This window comes from Salvia miltiorrhiza, chromosome 1, assembly GCF_028751815.1.
Source record: "Salvia miltiorrhiza cultivar Shanhuang (shh) chromosome 1, IMPLAD_Smil_shh, whole genome shotgun sequence".
Taxonomy (NCBI): domain Eukaryota; kingdom Viridiplantae; phylum Streptophyta; class Magnoliopsida; order Lamiales; family Lamiaceae; genus Salvia; species Salvia miltiorrhiza.
This window is the reverse complement of record NC_080387.1, coordinates 21,720,046-21,730,872: the sequence shown is the minus strand read 5'-3', so window position 1 is coordinate 21,730,872 and position 10,827 is coordinate 21,720,046. Positions and strand designations below refer to the sequence as shown.

At 35.3% G+C, this 10,827-nt stretch overlaps 1 long non-coding RNA gene across 1 annotated transcript; it reads left to right on the top strand.

Moving 5' to 3' along the window:
* Window positions 1-512: 512 nt before the first annotated feature.
* Window positions 513-10,526, top strand: LOC131006991 (uncharacterized). Its single transcript, XR_009095849.1, has 3 exons — window positions 513-3,371; window positions 3,904-9,701; window positions 10,237-10,526. It is a non-coding gene; the product is annotated as an uncharacterized LOC131006991 (long non-coding RNA).
* Window positions 10,527-10,827: the final 301 nt, after the last annotated feature.

Below are 10,827 nucleotides of genomic sequence, written 5' to 3'. Positions count from 1 at the left end.
GGTTGTGAATTCGTGGATAATTTTTAAACTTTTTGTGAAGGATAAAATGGTAAGTGTGACCAATTTTTAATTTTTTTTTTATCATAATGACTAATTTTTAAATTTACTATTTCAAAGTGACTATTTTCAAAATGCACTCTTTTTAATATTGTATAGATGAGATACAACTATACAAGTGACAAGTCTAGTGATAGAAGCGCATTTTCGTAATGCAACTAATTAAAAAAAAGGTCTACTTAGAAATTATGAATTGTAGCCTTAAAACTGGATCATTCACAATCAATTTATATTCGAATTCTAAATTCTAGTTTCAAAACCCGAATTCACAACCAAGATAACTAGTTGTGAATTCGAGCTTTAAAACTCACAACCAACACTAGTAGTTCAGTTGAGAATTCATCAAATTAATTGTGAATTTACGAATATTAACAACACAAACTCACCTTATAACAATTTTAAAAAATTCCCTCAATTTTTGTTGATCATCTCTCTGACCTTATGTAACACCCAGCATTTTCACTACAGTATATATATTATTTTCTATTATCTAAAAGAAGAAAGAGAAGTAGAATCACTGAGATGAGATGAGATATTATTATAATACCTTGAGCTTTTAATTCAATGATTGCATAATTTGAATAATTAAGTATTCTTGCTTTCTTTATTATTTTCATTCTTGGAAGCGAGTTTATAATTCCTAGTTAAAGGGATTATTTTATTATTTTTCAGAGATGAGATTGGTGATAAATACGAAATATTATTAGTCGACTTATTGCTCGGCTAATTGAAGTGACGGATGTTATTTAATTATTTATCTATGAGCTTTTTTTTTTTTTAATAGTGATAGTTTGAGGAAATTTAGTATATGTATATAGAATTGTATTATATTTCATTGGGTGTATAATAATTTATTAATTTAGATAGCTATCAAATACTACTTGAGCTTGGAGCACAAGTTTCGTGAGTCATATTAGTGTAGAGAATTGCTTTTCTAATTTATTCTTATTTTTATTTGATCTAATTTTGAGGGCCACAAAATAAGGCTTATAGGAAAAGCCAAGTTTTCCTCTTATTATTTATTTCTTCTACAAACCTCAAATGGGCCGATCAGTAAGGGAAATGAGGTTTGAATTATATTGCTCATTTCTATAATTGGATTTAAATTTTTAATGTTTGAGATAAGCATTTATTTATTGTAAAGTGTATATATTAGTTTGAGGAGATTCATTTCCTTTTCTTCTCCCCAAAACAGTCGACCTTCTCCCCTCTCTCTTTATGGAACCTCAGTTTGAGTTTACTTTCAACCTTCAAGAAGATTCAGCCGCCGCCTCTGCTCCGACCGTCGTCGGCTGCCGTCGGGTCCAAGTCCGGCGTCTCGTCTGTTCTTCCCTGGTGCCCCTCGCACTACTCTCATCTTCTCTCAATTTAGCGAAGAACCCAAATGAGAAGCCCTAATTTCAAAATCCGAAATCGCCGTCACCCGAGCCCGAAATTCGGCAATACAGCAGCCTCCTCTTCAACGTGGTCGAAGTTCTCGCACCGGAAGTCCTCGCCGTTCCCCCTTCTTTTTCGATGTGGAGCCCTAATTATTAGAAGAAGGAAATTACTACTGTCGCGACTGGAAGGCCAACGAACGGCTGAGCTTCGCCCATCTCTGCCTTGAATCCATGCTCGAGAATGAGAGAAAGGGAAACGAGCTCTAATTCTTTTCTACTCCCGCCGTCATGGTTCGGCTGCCACCTCCGCCGTCTGTGGAAGACCGGCGATTCAGCGGCGCCGCTCCATTCACGACGCCGCTACTGCTGCTACACGATCCCCTCCGAGGCAGGAAGCGCTGCTGTCATCATCGTCGTCTTGGCTCGACTGAACAGGGTAGCGTCCCTCGTCGTCGAAAAGTTAAGTATTCTACTTGTTATTGTAGAAAGTGTTTGATGTTGCTTGTGATTTCTGAGTTCATGCCATAATAATCGAGGCATAGGTGACTTCTCTCTAAGATTCCTAAAGTGAGATATTAAACAAAATGTTATATGTTTCTAAGTTAGTAATTACTTTAAATTAAGTAAAATGATGGCAGGAATCATAGCTTCAGCCCAAAGCTTCGATTTTTGACCCTCCCTCAAGAACCCCAGAATTTCATCTTCTTTATATTTGTATCAATTGACTATGTATACATGTCTATATGTATGTGAAGAATTGATTGGGATTTTATTTGGGTATTTATTCACAAGAAAACATGATTCCCTAATAGTTTAGTTTAAGTGGATTTGGGAGTTCTTGGAATAAGCTAGCTACATGTTTGATGCTTGTGTAATTGTACTCCTTGAATTGTAAAATGAGATTATATGACAATAGTTGGAGGATATCAAGCATGCTACTATATGTTGATGTGTTGAACATGAATTACGTTTAAGCTAAAGCATGCTAATGTGTAGTAAGATGATGTATTTGAGTTACTATAGCTTTTATTTGATAAAAATATGAGTTATATGTTGAGTTGAGATGAAGAAGGTATTGCTGTTGGTTTTGCTGTACAGGACAGTACCTTGTAAGGTATTTTCGGGAGTGTTCCTGTGTTCGAAATGATTTGAAATTTTTACAGTAATTACTTCATTATGAGTATTAGATCTCTGCAAAATTTCAGCTAAATCCGAGACCAATAGACATGTCAAACTATTTTCTGAAATGTACTGCACGGAGCAGCAGAGTTCAGTGCAGATTCTGTCTTTGGTCATATAACTTCTTATCCACTTGAGATTTTGTGTTTTTGTAAATTTCTGAGAAATATAGACATCAATAGCTTTCTAAAAAGGTAAAACTCGTATTTTTCCTTGAAGCGATTGATTTTATATGATTTTCCAAAGTTAGGATTCAAATGTGTATGTGTCTTGATTAAACTTGTGATTGGTAGTTAATTGAGATCCTACACTACTAAACTTGAATTAAGGTTTTATTGTTCTAATTACCTATTGAGAATTATTGATTACTAAGCTTGTTAATATGATAGTTGATGGACATAATTATGTTTATATGATTAATTACTTTGGGATTTTGTGTTTTACATGTATGGTTAGTTGTAAACTGATCTCTATGGAATGGATTTGTTTACTTCTAAACTTTCTCTAGTAGAGGAATTCCTATAAGATAGGAATACTAGTTTATACTTTCTTAAAGTTCATAAGAGTTAGTATATTGGTTAGTTTAGTTGATTCAACCTTAGCTTTGCAAAAGATTAAAAGTTTATTGGGATGTTATTTATAGCTAATTCTTCTTATCTAGTTATCCAATCTTATTTTAGAATCTTGCTATTATGAAGGTGACAGTAGCAATGATAGATAAGTGAGCAAGAGTTCCTACACCGTTAAGCGTATCAGGTGGGCTTTCTAAACTCAAAATTTGAAGTGCGCACTATTTAATTATGTTATATGAATGAAGTTATATTAAAGTTATTGACTTGCCAAATTATTTTAAGAGCTTGTATGTTACCATCTACGAGAGATAGACGATATCGGCCCTATGCTGAAGCGAGATGTCAGTAAGGGTTTGTGCACATAGTTGTGACCGTGAGTCATCGAGCGGGTTGGCCGGTCACTGTGATCGGGAGCCTTCGGGCCGATCACTGTGTTTGAGAAGGAGGCCTACTTCTCAACACAAGGTTACATGATGCGTAGTTATGGTACATACATGTTAATTGTCTGCAGACGTATATGATGTTATGATGATATATATATATAGAAGTTTTACAGTTTTGGCGTGCACAGGTTATTTTTAAATAAAACTCCTGTGTGATGCTTGAGATGGCAAGTTCAATATATAGCTCTAAGAGCAAACTTTAAAGTTATTTCGGCATGTGACCATTGAGTACCTTTTTAGTACTCCGCCCTGCATATGTTTCTAAATGTGCAGGTTAAGCTGTGATGCAGATGGAGGCGAGCAGAGCAAAACTTTTGAAGTATAAGTATTAAATTAGGCTCAGGATTCCATGTCTTCATACATGTAATCCACTTAAGTATTTCCGCTGCAACACTTAGTGTATTTTACTTTATTGATGTGTTGTACAGATTTTAAACCAATAGCTTCGAAAATTATGTCACTTGAAAATTTGACAACTTGTCGTTATGTATTGTGAGTTGTCTGCTTTGAGTTTTAGAAAAGATTGTTTATGATTACCAAATATTTAGGTAAATTATTGTTTAAGCAAGATGATTATTTTTATTGAAACCTCTTTTATTTTCCATTTTCTTTTTCCATTTCCCCAGTCACATTTTCCCCGGCTTAACTGTTGTTAGCTTAGGTCGGGCTGTGACAGAGTGGTATCAGAGCGAGGTTGTTTGCTCTGAGCCTAAATATTCCTTTGAGTCTAGTCTAAATTTGAATCTTTGGACTAGTGTGAGTAATATAGTAAAAGCTCTGCTCTCCATCTCATCCAACTTAGCCAGGTACGGATTTTCAGAGTTTTGAAGTAGCATGTTACATTTTTAAACAAGTTTGAGATATGAGTTGCAGTTTTGCAAGTATTAGTATGATGGAAACTTATATATTTTAAAATGAGCATGGACAACATGAGTTATTTATGAGTATCCTCTGCCTATACGAACTTTTGAGATTTGAATGGATAAAAGTGTTATTCATATTTTAATATTTGTGTTTTGATATGTGGATGGAGATATAGAAAGTTTGATGATACAATAATGACGTATATCAGTCGCGATGTAACCTAGTACTAGTAGTGATGTTATACAGTTACGGCACCACAATTAATACTAAGAGCTTTTTGCAACATATATTCCTATCTTTCGTATGAGAACTCATTGAGGCAAATTTTCTCATGATATGAAGTGATCAAAGTGGTCATTTACTAGGTTATTATTGAGATTTACTTGCGTTTTATGACTTGAATTTTGGTGTATGAGTTTTATAACTTAGTTTGATTCTAGTTAAGTAGGAGTTTGACTTTATTGATGGGGTGAAAACTCAATTTTGGAGATTTTGTGTATTTACTCGGCATGATGTCTCAAAAGAAGAAGTGGAAACCTGCCATCCACCAGATGAACAATTTAGAGAATTTACTCCTCCCCCCTCATCTGGAAAGAAGAATTGCAGAAAGTTTTTCATCGTCAAAATTCCCCTATTTATAGTAGAGTTTCGCGAGTTTCGCTTCCTGTGATGCAATGATCAAGAGCACCTTCTTGTATGTTATTTCAACAAGGATCGACTGGTTATTAGTGGGAGACGAAGCAGAAGATATATACCCTCGAGCGATTAGAGAGTCTTATTTGGGGTCAGATCATAGAAGCTTTTACCAAGAATATATTTCCAGAAGCCGTCGTCAGCAAAAGGAGACGTAATTTAACAATTTAAAGCAATAGAAGAAGACAGTAGCTGAATGTGATCAAGGGTTTTGTGATATAGCTGGATATATGCCTTATAAGGCTGACACATATATTAGTTGTAACTTTTGATAGAGTTTTGATGTAGTGCCTTTGCTTGTTGGCAAACCAAATATTCTTTCAGCTATTGCAAGCCAAACATTCCTTCAACTAATGAAGATATCTCTTTTCCATTTCATCCCTCCCACCAAAAGTTTTGTTTGAAATCTTGATATAATTTAGTGCTTCTGTGGTGGGCAGTATATAGCGTATCATGAGCTTTACTCGTGATTTTATTTCTCAACTGTTCAGTATTGGGTACACAACTTTTCTCAAACATGATAGCAGTACCCCTAGCTTTTTGGCAAGTATTGACCCCTTCTATCAAAATCCTTACCCATAATTTTTCTCCTTTTTATTTTCCCCATGTACTTTAACAATTCTTCTTCTCAAATCAAAAATCATTGTTAACATTGCAATTACAGCTTCTCTTGTTTGCTGTGGTAGAACCATTTGTAAATCCAACTTTCAAATCCTTGATGAGAATTTTTCTTCATGGGTAAGGAGAAATCCTTAGTAAACTTGAGTTTTTCTACTCAAGGCATCCACTACTATATTGGCTTTGCGTGGGTGATAATTTATTCTACAATCATAGTCCCTTACTAATTCGAGCTATATTCCTTGTCTCACACTTAAATCTTTTGCTCGAATAAGTATTTTAAACTTTTATGAGGTGTATCAATTCCACATCTCGTTTCAGAATACCATTGTTGCTAGTTCCAAGTTATGTTGAGCAATTCAGTTCTTGTGGTCTATGTTCTCATGACCCAATAACAATAACTCTTTCACTTTGCAACAATGCACAACCAAGTCCATCTTTGATACACAGGACCAATTTTATATGGTCTTTCAACTTTGAGAATTCGGCCATATTTTAAAATAGCCTTTCATCCAACAACAGATGAGCAATTTGAGAGAAATCTTTAAACCTTAGAAGATGTGACATAGACTATTGTACTAGAGCGAAGAAGTGGCGACCTTAGCAGTAGGGACACTGGCGATCGTAAGAAATTCTCTCTTTCCAAAAATGATTTTTCAGAAGGAGCGAATTCCCCGCAAACAAGGCAGGAGACGACTATCTCAAGGTGCATCACGCGTACTCAGAAGCCGCATTATGCACTAGATTGAAGGATGAATTGGGAAAACCTTTTGCTAGTAATTGAATTGGCCTACAATTGTAGCTTTCGGGCAATAATTGATATGACACCATATGGAGCTTATTGTGAAAAGAAATATTGATCTCCACTCTATTGACATGAGGTAAGTGAAAGAAAAGTAACAGGACCTGATGCGCTTGAAGAAATGATTACGCTTATCCGACAAATTCAACAACTGCTCAAGGAACCTGAAGAGCGACATACACTTCAAATTTCGAGGACGAAATTTCTTTAAGGGGGAGAGGATGTAACACCCAGCATTTTCACTACAGTATATATATTATTTTCTATTATCTAAAAGAAGAAAGAGAAGTAGAATCACTGAGATGAGATGAGATATTATTATAATACCTTGAGCTTTTAATTCAATGATTGCATAATTTGAATAATTAAGTATTCTTGCTTTCTTTATTATTTTCATTCTTGGAAGCGAGTTTATAATTCCTAGTTAAAGGGATTATTTTATTATTTTTCAGAGATGAGATTGGTGATAAATACGAAATATTATTAGTCGACTTATTGCTCGGCTAATTGAAGTGACGGATGTTATTTAATTATTTATCTATGAGCTTTTTTTTTTTTTAATAGTGATAGTTTGAGGAAATTTAGTATATGTATATAGAATTGTATTATATTTCATTGGGTGTATAATAATTTATTAATTTAGATAGCTATCAAATACTACTTGAGCTTGGAGCACAAGTTTCGTGAGTCATATTAGTGTAGAGAATTGCTTTTCTAATTTATTCTTATTTTTATTTGATCTAATTTTGAGGGCCACAAAATAAGGCTTATAGGAAAAGCCAAGTTTTCCTCTTATTATTTATTTCTTCTACAAACCTCAAATGGGCCGATCAGTAAGGGAAATGAGGTTTGAATTATATTGCTCATTTCTATAATTGGATTTAAATTTTTAATGTTTGAGATAAGCATTTATTTATTGTAAAGTGTATATATTAGTTTGAGGAGATTCATTTCCTTTTCTTCTCCCCAAAACAGTCGACCTTCTCCCCTCTCTCTTTATGGAACCTCAGTTTGAGTTTACTTTCAACCTTCAAGAAGATTCAGCCGCCGCCTCTGCTCCGACCGTCGTCGGCTGCCGTCGGGTCCAAGTCCGGCGTCTCGTCTGTTCTTCCCTGGTGCCCCTCGCACTACTCTCATCTTCTCTCAATTTAGCGAAGAACCCAAATGAGAAGCCCTAATTTCAAAATCCGAAATCGCCGTCACCCGAGCCCGAAATTCGGCAATACAGCAGCCTCCTCTTCAACGTGGTCGAAGTTCTCGCACCGGAAGTCCTCGCCGTTCCCCCTTCTTTTTCGATGTGGAGCCCTAATTATTAGAAGAAGGAAATTACTACTGTCGCGACTGGAAGGCCAACGAACGGCTGAGCTTCGCCCATCTCTGCCTTGAATCCATGCTCGAGAATGAGAGAAAGGGAAACGAGCTCTAATTCTTTTCTACTCCCGCCGTCATGGTTCGGCTGCCACCTCCGCCGTCTGTGGAAGACCGGCGATTCAGCGGCGCCGCTCCATTCACGACGCCGCTACTGCTGCTACACGATCCCCTCCGAGGCAGGAAGCGCTGCTGTCATCATCGTCGTCTTGGCTCGACTGAACAGGGTAGCGTCCCTCGTCGTCGAAAAGTTAAGTATTCTACTTGTTATTGTAGAAAGTGTTTGATGTTGCTTGTGATTTCTGAGTTCATGCCATAATAATCGAGGCATAGGTGACTTCTCTCTAAGATTCCTAAAGTGAGATATTAAACAAAATGTTATATGTTTCTAAGTTAGTAATTACTTTAAATTAAGTAAAATGATGGCAGGAATCATAGCTTCAGCCCAAAGCTTCGATTTTTGACCCTCCCTCAAGAACCCCAGAATTTCATCTTCTTTATATTTGTATCAATTGACTATGTATACATGTCTATATGTATGTGAAGAATTGATTGGGATTTTATTTGGGTATTTATTCACAAGAAAACATGATTCCCTAATAGTTTAGTTTAAGTGGATTTGGGAGTTCTTGGAATAAGCTAGCTACATGTTTGATGCTTGTGTAATTGTACTCCTTGAATTGTAAAATGAGATTATATGACAATAGTTGGAGGATATCAAGCATGCTACTATATGTTGATGTGTTGAACATGAATTACGTTTAAGCTAAAGCATGCTAATGTGTAGTAAGATGATGTATTTGAGTTACTATAGCTTTTATTTGATAAAAATATGAGTTATATGTTGAGTTGAGATGAAGAAGGTATTGCTGTTGGTTTTGCTGTACAGGACAGTACCTTGTAAGGTATTTTCGGGAGTGTTCCTGTGTTCGAAATGATTTGAAATTTTTACAGTAATTACTTCATTATGAGTATTAGATCTCTGCAAAATTTCAGCTAAATCCGAGACCAATAGACATGTCAAACTATTTTCTGAAATGTACTGCACGGAGCAGCAGAGTTCAGTGCAGATTCTGTCTTTGGTCATATAACTTCTTATCCACTTGAGATTTTGTGTTTTTGTAAATTTCTGAGAAATATAGACATCAATAGCTTTCTAAAAAGGTAAAACTCGTATTTTTCCTTGAAGCGATTGATTTTATATGATTTTCCAAAGTTAGGATTCAAATGTGTATGTGTCTTGATTAAACTTGTGATTGGTAGTTAATTGAGATCCTACACTACTAAACTTGAATTAAGGTTTTATTGTTCTAATTACCTATTGAGAATTATTGATTACTAAGCTTGTTAATATGATAGTTGATGGACATAATTATGTTTATATGATTAATTACTTTGGGATTTTGTGTTTTACATGTATGGTTAGTTGTAAACTGATCTCTATGGAATGGATTTGTTTACTTCTAAACTTTCTCTAGTAGAGGAATTCCTATAAGATAGGAATACTAGTTTATACTTTCTTAAAGTTCATAAGAGTTAGTATATTGGTTAGTTTAGTTGATTCAACCTTAGCTTTGCAAAAGATTAAAAGTTTATTGGGATGTTATTTATAGCTAATTCTTCTTATCTAGTTATCCAATCTTATTTTAGAATCTTGCTATTATGAAGGTGACAGTAGCAATGATAGATAAGTGAGCAAGAGTTCCTACACCGTTAAGCGTATCAGGTGGGCTTTCTAAACTCAAAATTTGAAGTGCGCACTATTTAATTATGTTATTATATGAATGAAGTTATATTAAAGTTATTGACTTGCCAAATTATTTTAAGAGCTTGTATGTTACCATCTACGAGAGATAGACGATATCGGCCCTATGCTGAAGCGAGATGTCAGTAAGGGTTTGTGCACATAGTTGTGACCGTGAGTCATCGAGCGGGTTGGCCGGTCACTGTGATCGGGAGCCTTCGGGCCGATCACTGTGTTTGAGAAGGAGGCCTACTTCTCAACACAAGGTTACATGATGCGTAGTTATGGTACATACATGTTAATTGTCTGCAGACGTATATGATGTTATGATGATATATATATATAGAAGTTTTACAGTTTTGGCGTGCACAGGTTATTTTTAAATAAAACTCCTGTGTGATGCTTGAGATGGCAAGTTCAATATATAGCTCTAAGAGCAAACTTTAAAGTTATTTCGGCATGTGACCATTGAGTACCTTTTTAGTACTCCGCCCTGCATATGTTTCTAAATGTGCAGGTTAAGCTGTGATGCAGATGGAGGCGAGCAGAGCAAAACTTTTGAAGTATAAGTATTAAATTAGGCTCAGGATTCCATGTCTTCATACATGTAATCCACTTAAGTATTTCCGCTGCAACACTTAGTGTATTTTACTTTATTGATGTGTTGTACAGATTTTAAACCAATAGCTTCGAAAATTATGTCACTTGAAAATTTGACAACTTGTCGTTATGTATTGTGAGTTGTCTGCTTTGAGTTTTAGAAAAGATTGTTTATGATTACCAAATATTTAGGTAAATTATTGTTTAAGCAAGATGATTATTTTTATTGAAACCTCTTTTATTTTCCATTTTCTTTTTCCATTTCCCCAGTCACATTTTCCCCGGCTTAACTGTTGTTAGCTTAGGTCGGGCTGTGACACCTTAATTCTCAAAAACTATAAAATCGATCATCATTTCTCTCACCTTAATTTCAATTTCAGCCTCAATTAAAAAACTCCTCAAAATTACAGTTCTCATCTAAAATTTTCTATACTATCTCTTTCCTCGCGTTTGATATATATATATATATATAGGGGGCCGCTCCAATGAGACCCCTTAATTTTAGTGA